The sequence below is a fragment of the Cinclus cinclus genome, chromosome 2, assembly GCF_963662255.1.
Source record: "Cinclus cinclus chromosome 2, bCinCin1.1, whole genome shotgun sequence".
Lineage (NCBI taxonomy): Eukaryota > Metazoa > Chordata > Aves > Passeriformes > Cinclidae > Cinclus > Cinclus cinclus.
The window spans coordinates 16586019-16603034 of record NC_085047.1 but is presented as its reverse complement, the minus strand read 5'-3'; the positions used below and the strand labels follow the sequence as shown (position 1 = coordinate 16603034).

Here is a 17016-nt window from a genome sequence, read left to right as displayed (position 1 = left end):
CGGGCACTTTCCACCTAGGGCGTGGAAATAAGGGTGAGCAGGCAGATCTTGGGCTTCATGGTCCTCACCTCCTGCTGCCAGCCAGGGGCACATGTAAATCCATAAGGGAGATGCCTTCTCCAGGCACTTTATGCAGCTTCTCTGCTGCTCTTCTCCCTTAGAGGCACCCCTGGTAGGCATCCAGCCCTGCTCTCAGGGTTTTGGAAGCAGGGGCTGCCACAGGGTAGAGAGGCACAAATCATAGGTCCAGGGATGGAGGGTGGCAGCTGTTGGCAGATATCAGAGCATTTAGCTGTTTCTGGGAAGTACAGCCTTTGTTCCCGGGGAAACCTGGCAGAGCAGCAGCAAAGGTTGTGGATGGGAGGAGCAACCAGCCTTTCTGGGCTTGTCCATATTAATAGCTCTAGCAGTAAATATTGGAAAGACATAGGAAAGAATTAGTCTCATGCTCCCACAAATGATCTACATCAATCTGACCTCTAGCATGTCTTGGGAAAAAGCAAAAGGAAGAAAAATACAGCGATAGTGGCACAAAAGAGAGCAGACACACAGGGGTGAGAGCAAGGCTGGTGGATCTGATCTCTAGCAGTTGAAATAATCCCTCCTGGTTCAAGCAGAAGACTCTACTTGCAGGTTTAAGTACTGAAGTTAATTGGCAAAGTTAGGAGCCCTTGCATTGTGTTCAGGTTGCTGTTAGCAAGTTTCTTGGTAATAAGAGCTAGGCTTTCTGGGGTGTGCATTGTTGCTATAGTTTGCAATTCTGCGCTTGTAAAAGGCCAGTACTTAACAAACATTTTGCAATGCAGTGTTAATATTTATATGCTAGATTTATATATATTTTAAAAATGTGCTAAGGGATGTAAAGCTGCCAAGTCATATGAATATAGGGATTACACACAACATGCGGGTGGAGGTTCACTATGAATCAGTCTCTAATTGCTTATTTGCATTTTTTTTTTTTCCTTTCCCGGGACTGAGGAAAACAGGTAATGCCATTATTCCCTTTTGCTATTGATACTTTCCTTGCTAAATGTGTGCTCCTAGGTCTCATTTCTTTTATAAGCTACCTAAGTTATGCAACTCTTCTGGAATAACTTCTTTCTGCAGATGTCCCTGGTGCTCTTATAAGAGTAGCAGAAACTTTTGCAAATATCAGTGACCTTCCCAATTTTCTATTTAGTGGAAGAACTTAGATAGCTTTCATTACACCTGGATATAAAAATAAAGCTATAATACTACCTCATTCCAGGTTGCCTGATTCCTGGTTTTCTTGAGTTTTGCCTATACTGGATATAAAATTCTCTAGCTAAACTGAACATGCCAGTGTGACCATTTCATACAATTCAATTGAAGTCCTATGGGCTACATTTTAAGTAAAATGTGTATGTGTATTTATAATACACATAACTCACATTAGGAGGCTGTTGTAGCTGTCAGACATCGTGAGTTTGATATCAATATTTTTGTTTCCTGATGTCTATTTATTCCACTTTTTCTTGTTTACTTTAAGTTGGCTTCTGATTTTTTAGTCTCTTGCTCAGAAGAAAAGGCTGTTGGGTTTGGGTAACTCTTCCCCTGGACTGTCAGAAGATAATTAAATAGCGTATGTTCTTAGAGGAAATTAGATCTGTAAATTGATGCATAACTCTTAGATAAATTCTTATTTAGTCAATCATGTAATCCTGCGGGAAGTATACATTGTATAGTCTGAGAACTGAAAGCCTTTCTCAGCATCTGCATTCTTGCTACAGACATGCTGACTCTTTGTTTCAGGCAGGTCCCCAGCAGCTGGTGAAAGTTAGGCTCATCTTGTCTGTGGGTGGAGAGGGGTTCTGAAGGCTTGGCTCTCCTGAAGGGCTGAGGTTTTTGAGGCAATTACAAGTGTACCTTTATTAGTAAAAATGCTGGGGAATAGTTCTGGCCAGCAGTCGTGAAAGAGGATAAATGTGACTCTCATTAAAATGAGAACACAGGTAGATTTCCTTTTCTGTCTTCCCATAGTTTCACTTATCTCTTTGCACAGAAGCTGCATGAGCTATGTCACAGCGCTGCCGTGCTCGGGATGTGGTCAAACCGAATACAGACATGCCTCTGAAAAGCAAACACTCCAAAGAGAAGGGGTGAAATGGCAGACATAGAGATATATAGGAAAAAGGAAAAAATCAAGAAATTAATTACAGAGGAAGCAGCAGAGTTTACAGATAAATGGTAGGGTGCAATGTCTTCTCCTAGCAGCTGCTGTTAAGAGCTCAAGTTTGTGTTGCCTGCTCTGCGCACTTGAAACTAAGGTTGCCTTCAGTGTGAGTTTACTTCAGCCCAGCTGCCAAAGGGCTGAGAGACAGGGCAGTGGACACCCCCTTGTGTCCCTGAAGCAGGGGGCACTTCCTGGGCAGAGGTAAGTGGGATGCTGCTGTCTGTATGGTCATACAGACACCCACAGAGCCACCTCAATAAGGAGTGATGCCAGCCTCAACTTGCTTCCAGAAATAGGAAGTTCCTCTGACCTGCTGTGGGACATGACACCATCAGCCTTTGGGAGGGAGGGCTTCAGGGGGGACCTGCTGCAGCTGCTGGCTCTGTCTAACTTGGTGTCCCACAATACGATGTTGCTGGTCCAGAAAGAGCTGGACCGACCTCCAAAATAATCCAATTCTCACCTGAGTCCTTAAACTCACCATCTCTGACACAAAACTGCCAAACCCTCAAAACTCCTTATATGCAACCAAATAAAAAGCTGTGGCTGGCTGCTTCTCAAAGAAAGCCCAACGCCCCATCACTTCAGTACATTTTAATTCCTGCCACCCCTGTGATTGACTCTGGGGCCTCCTCCCTTGGGCCCCACCAGATATTGCTGGTCCTCACCTATATGTGGGTTAATTCATCTGATGAACTTTGATGGCCTGTCTCATTGGAGTGATAATTTTGGGATATTTCTTCCAACCAGCTGCCAATTTTCCTGAGACTTACAGACACTCCCTCATCTGTAGGTGCCCATCTACTGTGATTTTTCTCCACATCTAGTTAAAGTTACTCAGGAGAGATGCTGACAGCTGGATGATGTAAATGCATAAGCCTCATGCCTTAGGAATTTTATGTGGATGAGCTGCCTGTTAGGAGAGACATGTGAACTTTGTGTTGTAACCTGAGCTTTCCCTTCAGCCTGACTCCCAGCTGGCCCTGTGCTGGGGGGCAGAGGAGCCTTTCCTAGCTGACCCTCAGTCTCTGCCTCTCATGCTGCCTGGAGAGCAGCAGTGGGCAGGACTGGACCTCTGCAGCACCAGAGTTTTGCAAGGATGCTGAGTGACTGCATAGGAACAACTGTTCCTCTGGGGAAAAAAAACAAAAACCAAAACGAAAAAAATAAATAAAACCCTCATCATTTATCCATCCCTCTGAAGTTCTGCAAAGTTTATGATTTTTCTGAAAGTTGCAGCTTTGTCAGCAATGGGGCAGCTATGGCTGAGATGTGCTACACAAAAATCACCCCAAGCTGGCACAGCCCATCGACAGCAGCTGGAGTGAGGTGATTTGCAGTTGCTGTCTGCCATGCAAGGGCCGCTGGTCAATGCTCTCCCCAAATGACTTCTCCTGGCAGAGGTTTGTTGGAGCTTTTGGAAGTGAAGAAAACAGGGTGTGGGGCACCATGCCAGTGATGTCTTTTATGGCAGTGGCCCCTCCCCTCTGATGAGGGGTATAGCTTTCATGGCCGCATCAAGCTAGCAGAAAAAAATCTGCCTTACAAAAACCTTGCTTGCAAGGTTCTTATAAAGAATTGTGCTTTTATTCCCACTCCTAAAAATCAATCAGGAACTATTTCAAAACCAGTACAGGTTCCCACATGTAAGGGTGACAAGACCACTTAAAGCAGTGGAGGATTCAGTAAGCCTGGGAGCTGAGAGCCTGAACCTGAGACCCTTAAGGCACATGGGCTCATCACTGCTCCTTGCTGCCACAGGTGAGGTTTCGCGTGGATTTTGTTTGCCTTGGCTCAAACTGCCTCTGAGAGCAAGGTTTCATTCTTTGGGGACTTCTGCCCTTTTCCTCAAGGCCAGGTAATGTGGTCACAACTTAGATATCTGAACACAGACCTGCAAAGGGACATGAGAGATGCATTCTCTTTGCAAACAAGAGGAACGTTGAATTTTGGCAATGAAGTGCCTCATCTGAGCTGCTTGAGACCAAGTAAGCAATCAGGGTGCAGTACTCAGAGGTTGCATGGCCTTTTTTTTGTCCTATCAAGAAGGCAATGGAAAAGAAAGGGAATTTTCCACCTGTCCTAGGTGGTTCCTGTTGAGCATCCTCTTCTGTATTTATAGTTCCTTAGGAGACAATATATTCCTAACCACTGTTGTACATAAGTACAGGATACTCATGTATCTCGTGTACAGCACTGAAATATATTGTACAATTTAATCTATTTATATATAGTGTATATAAAATCTTGTCTTTATGAGACCTGGCACCAACAGATAAGAGATAGCAAGGTGAATCTTCTCTAAGTGTAGTTTTCCTGCCTGGAAACTTGGAGCAGATGAAAGGTATTCTCTGTTCCTTTTCTTTCTCACCAGGATGGACTGCCTTCCTCCCTTTGGCAGACTCTCAGTGCTGGGATCCTACAGACAATGTCACCTCTGTAAACATCATCCTGAGACACTATTCTTTGACATACCAAGAGCTATATATTTCACCTTCATTTGCTTGCTAAATTGTGTTTTGTTAATCAAGAAACTCCTCGTGGTGCCTTGTATGATCCCTTGAGGCTGACTGATTGCAGGTATCATTTGTTATAGTATTGCTCTCTTAGTCCTATTGTTTAGCAATTAAATATAAAATGGCTTTGGACCTACCTTATTTTTGGCAGGCAGTTTCCCATCCTTCCACTGGATCTCTGCACCTGTTGGTAGCCAGTTTTGGTGTGCCTTCCTCACTGGCTGAATTGTTTTTTATGCTGCCTGTTTTACAGAATGAAACTCAGTGACCAAAGCAGTTTGTTATCTCACTGTAAGTGTATGCAGCACCCAGATGTTGTGCACCTAAAAACCCCAAAGCCTCCAGTGCGTGCAAACATTAACAAGTGGGGGTGGGAGAGGAAGAGAGGTGGAATGGATGAGTGATGCAGCTTCCTGGGGTGTTGGGACGAGCTGGTGACCTCCACAAAGTGGCTAATGTGTTGCAGGATGGACTCACTCTAGGTTCTGTAGTCTGAAATAACAACTTAGGGCGCTTTCTGGCAAGAGGAAACCACTTGCCTAGCCATCCTACTCTTCTGAGAAATGCTGCGACAAACTGAAGGTAAAAACCAAACGCTTCGAGCCACAATAAAGCCTTTGCTACTGAAGCTTTCCAGTACAGTATTTTTGTGCTTCTTTGTCTCCTTTTTGTCCTTTTCAAAAGAATTATGATACTTTTATTCCTTTTTCTTTCTCCTGAACTAGAAGGAAGAAGAAAAATAGAAGAAACACAAATATAATTTGTAAGGCTTGTTGGCTGGGGAGGAAGAAAGTTTTAGTTGACACATTGTAATGACCATACATTGCCAGAAAAAAAAATAAATTATGTAAGACTTCAGGTGTCTGCAGCCATTTCACCAAACCTCAGAGGTAAGAAGTGTCAGGCAGTTAACAGCACACACTAAGAACATGTTGTCCCCTGGGAACCTGTGGTTTTGCAGATAGAGGTACACCACCATGAGCTAAGTCTCCACTAAGTAGCCGTCTATTTTTATTCTGTTTTGCACTTTGCAAGGCAGCCCAACACCTGATTTCAGCATCAGAAGCTGTAACTTGCAGCTGACAGCAGGGGGTCAGCAGAGGGAAGGAGTCCAGTTTGGGGAGAGATCACAGATCGCATACTTCCAATTCCGACATGACAAGGATGAACAGCTGTGTCTGCTCTGATCTAAAACCTGCGTGCAAGCACAACAGTTTGTCTGTAAACCTGCCCAAATGAGTGCCACCTGGCCCTGCAGCATCCCTTGGCTTTGAGCTGCCACAGCCTGCCCTGATGCAATGCCAGAGGCTGGAGCAGATGTTGGTAGATGCAGCTGCTGTCCTTACCTCAGTGTGCTGCAGCTCTCCAAACTCAGCTGGGATGAAGAGTGATTTGCCATATGCAGGCACTACTTAAACGTGTTAGAAAGCTCCAAACCTGTCCAACTGCATTCAAACTGCTTCCCAATAGTGCTACCTACAACTAGAGCTGAGAAACCAACCTCCAAAAAAAAGTTGCTGCAATTCAGAATTGGATGAAACCCTCTCCACCTGTTCTTTGTTCTTTGTACAGGCAATGTCTTGAGAGGTGGCACTGAGTACTTCTGACAAGGTAGGCAGATGTCCAGTTGTTAACTGGGCTTGGATGGCTGAAAAAACAGTGGTTTAGCCTGGTGGTTGACAAACCAATGTTTCAGACTATAGCTGTGCCTGAGTGACTTCCCTTAGCAACGTTTGCTGGAAGTTAACGATGTGAATTATTAATCGCATAAGTCACTTGGTCTGTGGGGAAATGCTGGCATTTCGTGACTACGCAATTCTTATACGTCCCTTTTTTAATTTACACAGAACTAATGAGAACATCCTGGTGAAGCAAAAAGAAAGAAAAACGCTGTGTTTTTCAAGGTAGTTGCCAAATTTATCCCCAAGCTTTTGCTGTCTTGAGAATGTGACTGAAGCTCAGGCATGGTGTGCAGTTCTCAGAAATGAGGACATTGTGCAACCGAAGCTGAAAACCTGGGATCTGACTGGCAAGGAAGGAGAAGGTCTGTAATCCACCAAAAGTCTATGCAGAGATGAACAGAGCAGCAATACGTGCACTTAAAGATACATTCACAAATTTCAAATAATTGGTTGGGTTAATGGATTTCACATTATGAGTAAAATTTTGTGTTTAAAGCAATTAATCAAATGCTGGTGTCGTCTGGTCCCTGGAGAAAGGGGAGTGATCCGACAGAGATGCTGCAGCAGCTGGATGTGCAAACACTGACTCTTGAAGGTTGTTAGAGAGGTCCCTGCAGGCTCAGGTTCCCTGTGGCACCAGGGAACTGTCAGAGGAAAGGCACAGCTTGGAAGGAGCAATCAACTCTTTCTCACCAGGGATGCTGTAACAAATTAAATTAATTTTCCCCACCAGCAGAGTCATCTCTCCTTTGCTAAGACTGAAAATTTGCTCTTCCTTGAAAAGTGTTTCCTCTAGCAGCACACAGTTTTAAGGGCTCTGGAAGATCAGGGTGTTTCTGGGAGAAAATAAGTTCATTAAAGCTGACAAGAATATTTCCTGCATACCAGTTGGGCTTGCAACATTTTTTCAAATCAAGTGCCTTTTGTGATTGCTAAGTGGTGATCTCACATTCTGATCAGCCCAGAATGACCTTCCAGAAATTTTGCAGGAGGGTGAAACTATGTGAATAACTCAAAGAAAGGAAAATAAGTTATTTCAAAGGAAAAAGACAATAGTATGAAGCAACTGTATTTTTAGACTTATGGGAACAAATTCTTGAACCTATTCAAAAGCACAACCAAAATATTTCTTCAGAGGAATACTGACGCTTGAGCTGTTTCTGTTTTCGGATTAGTTGTCACTAAGGAGAGAAGGAATCGTAATTGCAAAAGCATGTTTGAGAATTTTTTGTGTCACTTCATGATTTGGGTCTTCCAGCTTGCAACCAATTTGCATAATTTGAGGCAAATCTGTGCAGCCATTCTAATGAGAGAAAGCATTTTACTTGCAATCATTGTCATTTGGAGTAGTAGGAATTTGCAAGACTGTAAGCCACCTCATCAGAAATCAGAAACGTGAAATACAATTTAGCAGAAATTTGATTAGTAAATGAGGCTGGCTCACAGTCTTGTTGCCATAGGAGAGCCACCAGTGGGCTGAGGGCTTGGCTGGTTTCAGCAGTGATCACAAGCCACACAGAAAGGGGAGCACAGGCATAACAATGTCTAAACAAAAACACACAAAAGCAATGACTCAAACAAGTTATGTGACCTATTTTTATGTCATCTAAGGTGATGGTGGAACAAGAAGGGTGTGTTTGTGTAAGGGCAACCTTGTCTTTCCAAGGAATAGGGATGGGGAAGGATCATGGACCTGTGGAGACGGGCCAACCTCAATGGTGGAGAGCTGAGACCAAGGCTCTGCTCTTTCCCTGAGGCAACACACGACTTAGGGCTTGAGTCTGCCTCTTGGCCTGTTTTCGTATCCTTAACCTAGAAAAAGAGTTGTGTTACAGAAGCATCAGCAGCTCCTGGGTCTTCACTGGCTTACATGATGTGTGCAGATCCCTAACTGTCCTCTGGGTTACATGTAGGGACATTTGCACCACTCATTGTAGCATGGCCTTTCCTGGAGCTCAGCACAAGGCCAGGGTGGCCTTTCCTCCTGCAACTCACAGACACTGCGTGCTGAGCCAGTTTCTAAATCTGTGCTTGCATTTAGGTGCTTATGGAAACCCAACATTATGGACAAAGTGCTTGTGAAAAACCCAAAATGCTTTGTCTACTTTGCAGCACAACTGGGAAAACCTGAGTTTCTGGCTCTGACATTTGCTGTCATGTCCTTTAAAATTCAGTTTTCTCATAGAGGCAGGGGCTGATAAAAATTATTTACAGTAGCTGAATGGTGGGGAAAGTCCCTAGAGTAAGAGTATAAGTAAGTGTATAAGAAAGGGGAAGTGGCACTCAGTGGATCACTTAGTGGTGTCACTGAGCACACAGCTAAGATGATGATGGTCACTTGCCTGCTCCTCTCCAGCATTGGGATCGCTGCTCCAGGTAATTCCCTTGTCTGTCTGGGTGTCTGTGTCATTACCCTAACAGCATTAGGGTCCTTAGTGCCAGCCTCCTTCTGTGCTGCTGGGTACTGCAGTCCCCACCTTGCACCCTCCTGGGGCAAGCCCAGTGGTGACAGGGCACTTGTGGAACTGTACCACTTACCTGAAGCTCAGGCATGTCACTGCTGGCTGCATTGACAGCATCCACTTCTTAATTTAGCACCAGTGCATTCATAAATTCCAGAGAGATACATTAATTTATTGCAATGGGCAAACTATAAATCAGGCAAACTGTGCTTGCAGGTATCTGCTCAGGCCATCAATAGCGTGGATGCATTACACTGGTATTGTATTTAAAATTCATGTAGAAAAGGCTGAATTAGTTTCAAACTAGCTTCCATGATCATGGTTTATAGGCTGCCTATGGCATGGCTAAGGTCTGGAAAGCAAAGTAAGTAGCACAGCCTGACAACGGTTTTCTTGGTCTTTCATGGAAATCTACCTGGCCATGGTCACAGCCAGAATCTCAGAGCACTTTTTTGAGTGGGTTAGCTGCAGACAGCCTCACCCTTCTCTGCAAAGCTATTTCCCTTTGTTGTAAATTGAATTATGTTTTCAGTGCTGCAACTGTTACTGCTGATATCTTCCTTCCCATGCTGGAATGCACAAACAAACTTTGAAAACTAGTATGCCAAGAGAGCTGTGGAGCTGAGCTGTCAGCTTCACCTTGCCTGTACCCTTAACAATTTTTTCATATCTACAAATTGGAAGAGGAGAGTTTTCTTTCTTCCCCTGGAGACGTTTAATACCAGGGCATGTAGGCTGTGAAAGTTTTGTGCCTGTGGACTTTCAGTAGGGTCTCTTCTGCACCTGTTTCTCAGCAGCATGACTTTGATGCTGAGATAAGAGGACAGACATAGTTTGCCTCAGGTCCTCCCTACCTTGCCTTTTTCTTCTGGTTTTCTGCTCTTTGCCAGTCTCTGACAAGTGTGAATGCAAAATGTATAGTGAGACACATAATAATTTTAGCAGTTTTACTGATTTGCGTCACCCCATGCCACAAGAGAGCTAAGAGGGTGGTGTTGGGCCAACAGCTGTTTGGTCATCAGCATGGCTAAAAGTTTAGGGAATCTCTCCTTGGGTGCCCATGGAATAGCTGTCCTAGAAGACAAATCAGTGGCTCCCAACACCAGAGCTGCCCTTCTCAGTGATGCTCTCTGCAGCACAGGTATCAGGCTGGAGAGATGCTTGGTGTGAGAGGTGGCAGCTCCAGTGAAACTCCCTGGGTAGTTCTTTCAAGCTGTGTTTACAATTTTTCCCTGGATGGAGGAATAGGAAAATCCTCCAGAGTTGCTCTGCTTGGAAATGAAGGGGAGGGGCTGCAGAAGAGTGTGAGAAATGCTGAGTGTGGCACCTGCTTCTCCCCCAGCCTCTGTGCAGGTGATGAACAGAAAGATCCAGGCAGTCCAGGCAGGAGAAAATGTTACTTTTTCATGCCGGTCAGTCACGAAAGAAGACGTGATACAGGTGACCTGGCAGAAGGAGACGGACGGGGCTGAAGACAACATAGCAACCTACAGTATGATGAATGGCCAAAAGATAGCCAAGGCTTACGTCAGCCACGTGAGCTTTGCCCACAGCGAGCTACAAGCCTCAGCCATCTCCCTTCATGGAGTCACCCTCCACGATGAAGGATGCTACAAATGCATCTTCAACACGTTTCCCTCGGGAGCTGTCACCGGCAGGACGTGTCTCAAGGTTTATGGTAAGGCACTGTAATTGTGCACAGGCACTCATCTGAGGACCAAGTCATTTTTCCCATGGAAAACCTTCATTAACATTGCTACACTGGTGTGGGAAAAATGGTTCTCCCTGCCTCTCTCCCTCTCTGGTTTTACCTCTGATGGGAAACCATCGTTCAACAGTTCTTTAATTTTCTTCCCTTTCAAGTCAGCACCAGCAAGGTTCAAAACTGACGCGTAACCCATGACTTCCTCCAAGTTTCCCTGGCCCTGTGCTGTGTTGACAGCTGCATGGCCACAGCCACAAACCCCGTGCCCCTCTGCTTCTTTTCACTGCTGCTCTCACCTCCTAATCCTGGAAATCAGGCAATTTTTAACTTGCTCTGCATTTGGTTGTAAAAAAATTGCAAAGTATTCAAAAGTAAAAGAGGCATGTGCATGACCAGAAGAGCAGGAAGCTCATGTTGAAGCTAGAGTAAAAATAACAGTAGTTGGTCTGTGGTGAGGGAATGGATTAAAAAAAAAAAAAAGGCTGAAATATTGTACAGCTCATGGGATTTGACACGTGAATATTTTGAGCAGGTCAGCATCAACTAGCTTAAAGAAGAGAGTTGAAACAAATCATGAGTCAAGATGGCAATATTTGTCACCTCCACATGAAATCATGTGCAACCTGAAATAATGACAAATAGATGAATTCAAAAGAACTATGAGTAACCAGCTGCTTATCTTTTGAGGAAAGCTGTAGGGTTTTGTCCAGCTGAGAAAGCTGAGGCATTATACATGCTCTGAGGACACCCTATTGGCTCCTGGCTTTCCCAGGAAATGACACTGTTGTGGGGAAACTGGCCAAAGTTCATATCCCATGTGGAGAGTATCAGTGTCTGTGCCCTGTCACTGGTGGTATGACCCCTGCAGAGTATTTTGTTTATCCCTAGTACCTTCTGCTGACAAAGACGCAGACACATATGTCCCCACACATGTCTCTGGAGTTCTCTGTGTGGAGAAAGAAAGCTCCTAATTTATAGGGGAAAGGAGGTGGTGGTGGGAAATACAAGGGAAAACCAAGTCTGGAACAAAAGTTCTTTTCCCCCTTTTTTGGGAAAACTGGGGCAGAAAAGAAAAATGAGAAGAAATTCATGCAGTATTTCATACACAAAGAGGAAAATTCCTAAAGAAATCCAGTTCTGAATCATTCAGAGGGTAAACACTGATTATACATTACAGGAAAAACATGGAAGTGCCTTGCAGAAGGTTCCCATTCTTTTTAATCATGTAAATCTAAACACAGAGATTTCTCTTGGTTTTTGTTTTTTGGTTTGTTTTTTTCCTATCCAACTGGGGGAATTCCTTCCCAAACTCAATAACCTTTTGGCTATGGTTCATCCTTCACCAGAGCCCTACTTCTCAAAAAAAAAAAAAAAAAAAAAAAATTGGGATGTTTTTCTGCTGTCACACACAGTCAGGCAAGAATCTCTTTCTGTATCTCAGATGAAAACACATCAACTGAGAAGGGTTTAACTTCTCTCATAGGCTCACAGGCCACTGCCAGAGGCTGCCTCACCATGGTCATGGTGGCCGTCCTGTAATGTGCATTGTCGAATCAGCCCTGGATTTCATCAACCATGAACAAACAGAGCATTTGGCACTCTGACAGAAGGTTTCGGTTCTTATATGGTTATTTCAGTAAAGCTAATTTATATGATGCTACTTAAAAGCCACAGTCTTGCTCATAATTCCCCAACTCCTAATGATGGGAACAACTAGTCTGAACAAGCCCAGAAAGTGTCCCATGAGGGAGAGTGAGGCCAGCAGGAATCTCCCAAGGCTCAGAGGTTCAGGGCAAGGTGAGCAAATCAGAGTCACCAGTTGAAAATTAAACACTGCCATGTCCTTGCCCTCAAGAGGGGACTGCCCGGGAGTTTACCAGCTGGTGATTGCCTGATTACAGCAAACTTTGCAAGCATGGCTTTTCCAGGACAGGAAGGGCACTGTTGCCATGTGATGAGGGGATGTGAAACCACATAAGAACTGAATATAAAACACAGCGAAAAAAGAAACAGGTATGACTGGGGGGATGTCTGACCTGCCTGGCTGAAGACAGTGAGCTCAGGAAGAAGCAGAGATGTCCTACCCTGTATCAAAATCCATTTTGGAGCAGAATAGTTTCAAGCAAGCTTGGTGGTCTTCCCTTTCCCCCTTCTTTTTACTTAGGAAATATTTTACCAATCTTCATAGTCAAAGACGATGAGAATTAAATCCAGGATGAGGATTGAGGGTGAGGTACATAGAGAGAGGGAGGTACCACATGAGGATGGACAAGACTTCCTGAGTCACAAAATTCCCTGGACATTTGCTGTGCTGTCCTTGGAGATTGCCTGCCTTCACTGTAGATGGCACCTTTTGCCTGGAAGTCTTGAGCACAGTTGGAAAAATGCCATCACAATTTCTTAGACAATGAAACCAAGGCACAGTACTGATGGTGAGCACCCATATGGCTGGAAAAACATTCTGTCATCATGATGCATTCTTTGATTCCTACAATCTTTTATCGTTCTATGTAACACCACTGCTAAGCCTTTAAATATAAAAAGCATATCATGACCTGATGGTCCCCCTCTAATTACAGAAAGACGTTACAGAACGTCTCTTTTTCAAATATTTGGGAATGCTGACAGAGCTCAAATTTGGGAACATCTGCAATACTGATCCACAAGAAGGACTAAAGCAAGTACTGCCACACAACATCTCAGGCAAAGACTTTTTCACTGGAAACAAATATTTTGATGGGAGGCAAAAGAAGCTGTTAAGTGTATGCATCAAACATGAACAGCCAGAACATCCTAGCAAACAGTGAAGCAGGACTTTACTGCAAAAGCAAGCACTTACAGGTTTTGACAGTGCATCTACTACAGATATTTGCTAGAGAGGAGCTCAGCCCTAGAGCATCATTCCATTGTGAGAAGAGAGAAAATTGCTTAGTCGGAAGAAGAGCACATGCAGAATGTATATTTTTCTGGCAAGACACTGAGAAATTTTTCTCATCCTTTATGGTAACATCTGTGACTTTTCCCTTTGATTGTTTTTGAACTTTGCTACACAATATTTGAAGTTAATGCTGCGGGTGGATATGCTATTTTTATGCATCCCGTGAGTGAAAGAAGAAGTTCAGAGACCATTTATAAATCAAAACAGAAATTGTTCGTGTTGTCTCTTCACACCTGGGAGATTTTGAGAAATTCCTACTGAAATCCCCCTACTCATTTTCCTTTTTTTCTCAGGGGTTTCAGCAACTCTGTGGGGGTTGAGTTTTTATCTATGGTTGATGCACAAAAGTGAGAAATACGAGTTTATTTTTAAAGGCTTACACAACCATAGTAAGTATATGAAGACTGGCTTGTAAAAAATCAAACAACAAACAAAAAGCAGCAGAATTGTTGGTATACGAAGTCTTGCTTCCACCCTCTGGCAGTTATGGCTTAGAAGACACAGACAACCTTCTGAGGTGCATCTGGAATTATACTAGGAGGTTATAGGTGCCATTAGGCGTTTGGCACATGCCTTTTCCTTTTTGCAGTGTCTGTTACACCTCACAGGCAAATCTTTGTTTACCTCACAAAATCATTGCTTTTCATAAGAAGAATGAAAAGAAGTTCTGTTTACTTGTTTAAAAAGCAGGATTGCTAAATGATAGTGGTGTGTTCTGGTGTTGGGACAAAAATTAATTTCAGTATAAATATTTCACTTACCACTGTTATTTTTCTTATGTAAGTAGTAATATACAATGGAGTTCTTCTAATTATAGCAGTGGATACATTTTAAATCAGAGGATCTTCATGGTAACTCAGACTTGATTGAAACTAGAAATGCCACCGCATTTGAATTTTTTTTTAAAAAAGCAGTGTTCTCAATATTCTCAGAAACAGAGACCTAGAGGTAGAGTGTGGTTTAGACCCCTATTTCATCAGCACATGCACTCAGTAGAAGGCAGGCTGGTGAGCTGCCACACAGAAACCCATGGATTGCACTCCCAAATGGGACTACACACCTTTATAGATATTGGCCAGTGCAAACTGACCTTATCAAACTGAGCAGAGGCTTGAACTAGACAATCTCCTGAAGTCCCTTCTGACCTTCATTATGGTATGATTTTTCACCAAAGGATAAATAGGTAGTTTTTCACATGAGACATGCCTTATGCATTCAGATCTCACCTGGAGTTCTATCCAGGTTGAAACCAACTTCCCTTTTATCTATTCCTTGCAAATTCTGTTTGTATAATAGGAACCAACAAGTAGGTTTCATGTGAGTGAGTAGGAATGAATGATGCCTGCAGTTCATCCTTCTTCCAGACTAAAATTAAATGTGGCAGCATCCGCAAATCCTCTACAGGAAGAGTATTCAGAAGAAGCGACCTTTCATGGTAGTCTTGAGGGATACTATGATCCACCCAAAACCTATTTACAAGAGGAAACAAAGTTATACAAGCACAAACCCTCCACAGGTGAAATCCCATGGTGTAACCACATACAAATTCACTATTACTGTCTTGAATAAATAGATGCATTTAGTCCTTTGACTTGCAACTCTACACACCTCAAACAGCAGTAAATCTAATCCTGCAGGTGATTTTAAAGGAAAGTAATTCTAACTTATTTAAGTAGTTCAGCTCTTTCCCAGAGAAAACGTCATATGACTTCACAGTTTCACTACCTTCTGCTTCTAACTCAGCTATAATCATCACTTCTCAGTTGGGATGCTGCTGCTAGTAAAAGAACTGAAACAGATGCTTCTACCCTCTTGCCCTTTCTCTATTCTGGCTCTTCACTTACAGACTGCTGTCAGACCACTTTCATGTTTATTTGTCACTGCTAGGTCCATGGAAAGGGGGAGTTAAGATTAGATAGCAAGCGTTTCCTTCAAGATAACTGTAAATACAGATGCTTTTAACTCAAACATAGGCAGAAACTAATGGACTTTGTCACTTTGTTGTTTACAGCCATCTCGGACCCAAAAGTGGAAACTAAGCTTTTACCCAGCCCAGACAAAGCTGAGGACTCTGAGAAAATGGTGGGAATGAGCTGCTCAGCAACAGGGAAACCAGCTCCAAAAATAACCTGGCACCTTCCCAGCATCCTGCAGCAGAAACCAAGGGAGTACCTCATAAAGTTCAGCAACCAGACCGTGACTGTCATCAGCAATTTTACCCACACCCACTCCAAAATCCTTCAGGAGTACCCCATCACCTGCATGATCCAACACCCTTCTCTAAATGTGACCCTGGTCCTGCCCACAGACAGCCTGGAGCAGGGTCAGTATGTAACTCTGCTCCTGCTCTGGAGTGGGGCAGAATTTGGGAAGCACCTCCTGGGGTAGATCAGAAAACTCCTCAGAGGGTTGGGAGCAGGTGGGGGAAGCACCTGGAAGAGCAGCTGTGGCTGGGCTTGGGAGGGATGGAGGAGTTGCTGTGGAACATCCAGATGCCCTGGCTGGTGGCACATAATGTCTTAGTGCTCCTCAGGTCCCCTTACCCACCATCACGTGCCCCAGCCTCCCAGTCTCTGTGAAGGACTATTTGTGACAGGGTTCCCTGTCACTTAACGTGACAAACCAAGATGTGCCAGCGTTGGGTAGCTCAGAGGGGCTGTGTTCTGGATGCATGCCTTACCTTAACATCAGACCCTAAGCACAGGTCTGCGGGCCATGCCACTTGGGTGCATCATGCTGGAATGTGCTCCCAGTGCTCCTATCCACCCCATTTCACCCCAGGGAATGGCCAAGGGATGCTTGAGATGTGTTCCGGGTTGTTTTTCTACTTCATGCACAAACTCAGTTCCTGCTGCTTTCCCCACAGGTCCAGACAGCAGCATGGCACCGGTCATTGCCATTGCAGTGAAGGTCCTGGTCCCCCTGGCCTTCCTTCTCCTTCTCATCTGCCTCCTCTACCACTGCCTCAGGCACCTACGTGACCCAGAGAGAAATCCAGCCTGGCCATGCTGGGTAGGTCTGCCTTTCCTCAGGGTGCTGCAACAATCACCCCCACAGGTGTAGGGGCTCAGTATCCTGACCTGGCTCTGCCCAGCCACACCAGGGCTGCCTGCACACTGCCCAAGCCAGGCTGAACCTGGGTTGGAGAGGAACACAGGAATGAGACCCCAGCCAGACAGCTGGGAAGGGGAAACCTGATTCTCCATAGCCAGCCTACAGGTGCCCAAGAGTGCTGGAAGCTAGAAAACATTCACTGTGCCAATGACAAGGCATGCTGCGCTGGAAGAATCACTCTACTACTATATTTATGCACAAAAGAGTTGTGTAAGCAGTGGCCAGACCCTTGCACTAGTCTTCTGCAGCTCCTAGAATAACCTGCCTCAACATAGCCAATGAAGCTCACGAAGGCAGCAGCTTTGAGGATGGGTCTCAAACAAAATATGGTCTTAGAGGAGAACTGTGCCTCTTTGAGGGAAGCCCAGGGTGCCACACTGGGCATGGGCTGAGGCACTGCTGGTT

The 17016-nt window shown here is 44.4% G+C and overlaps 1 pseudogene; it reads left to right on the top strand.

The window, feature by feature from the left end:
- The first annotated feature begins 8613 nt into the window (after positions 1-8613).
- On the top strand, positions 8614-16695 carry LOC134055541 (OX-2 membrane glycoprotein-like; annotated as a pseudogene).
- The last annotated feature ends 321 nt before the right edge of the window (positions 16696-17016 follow it).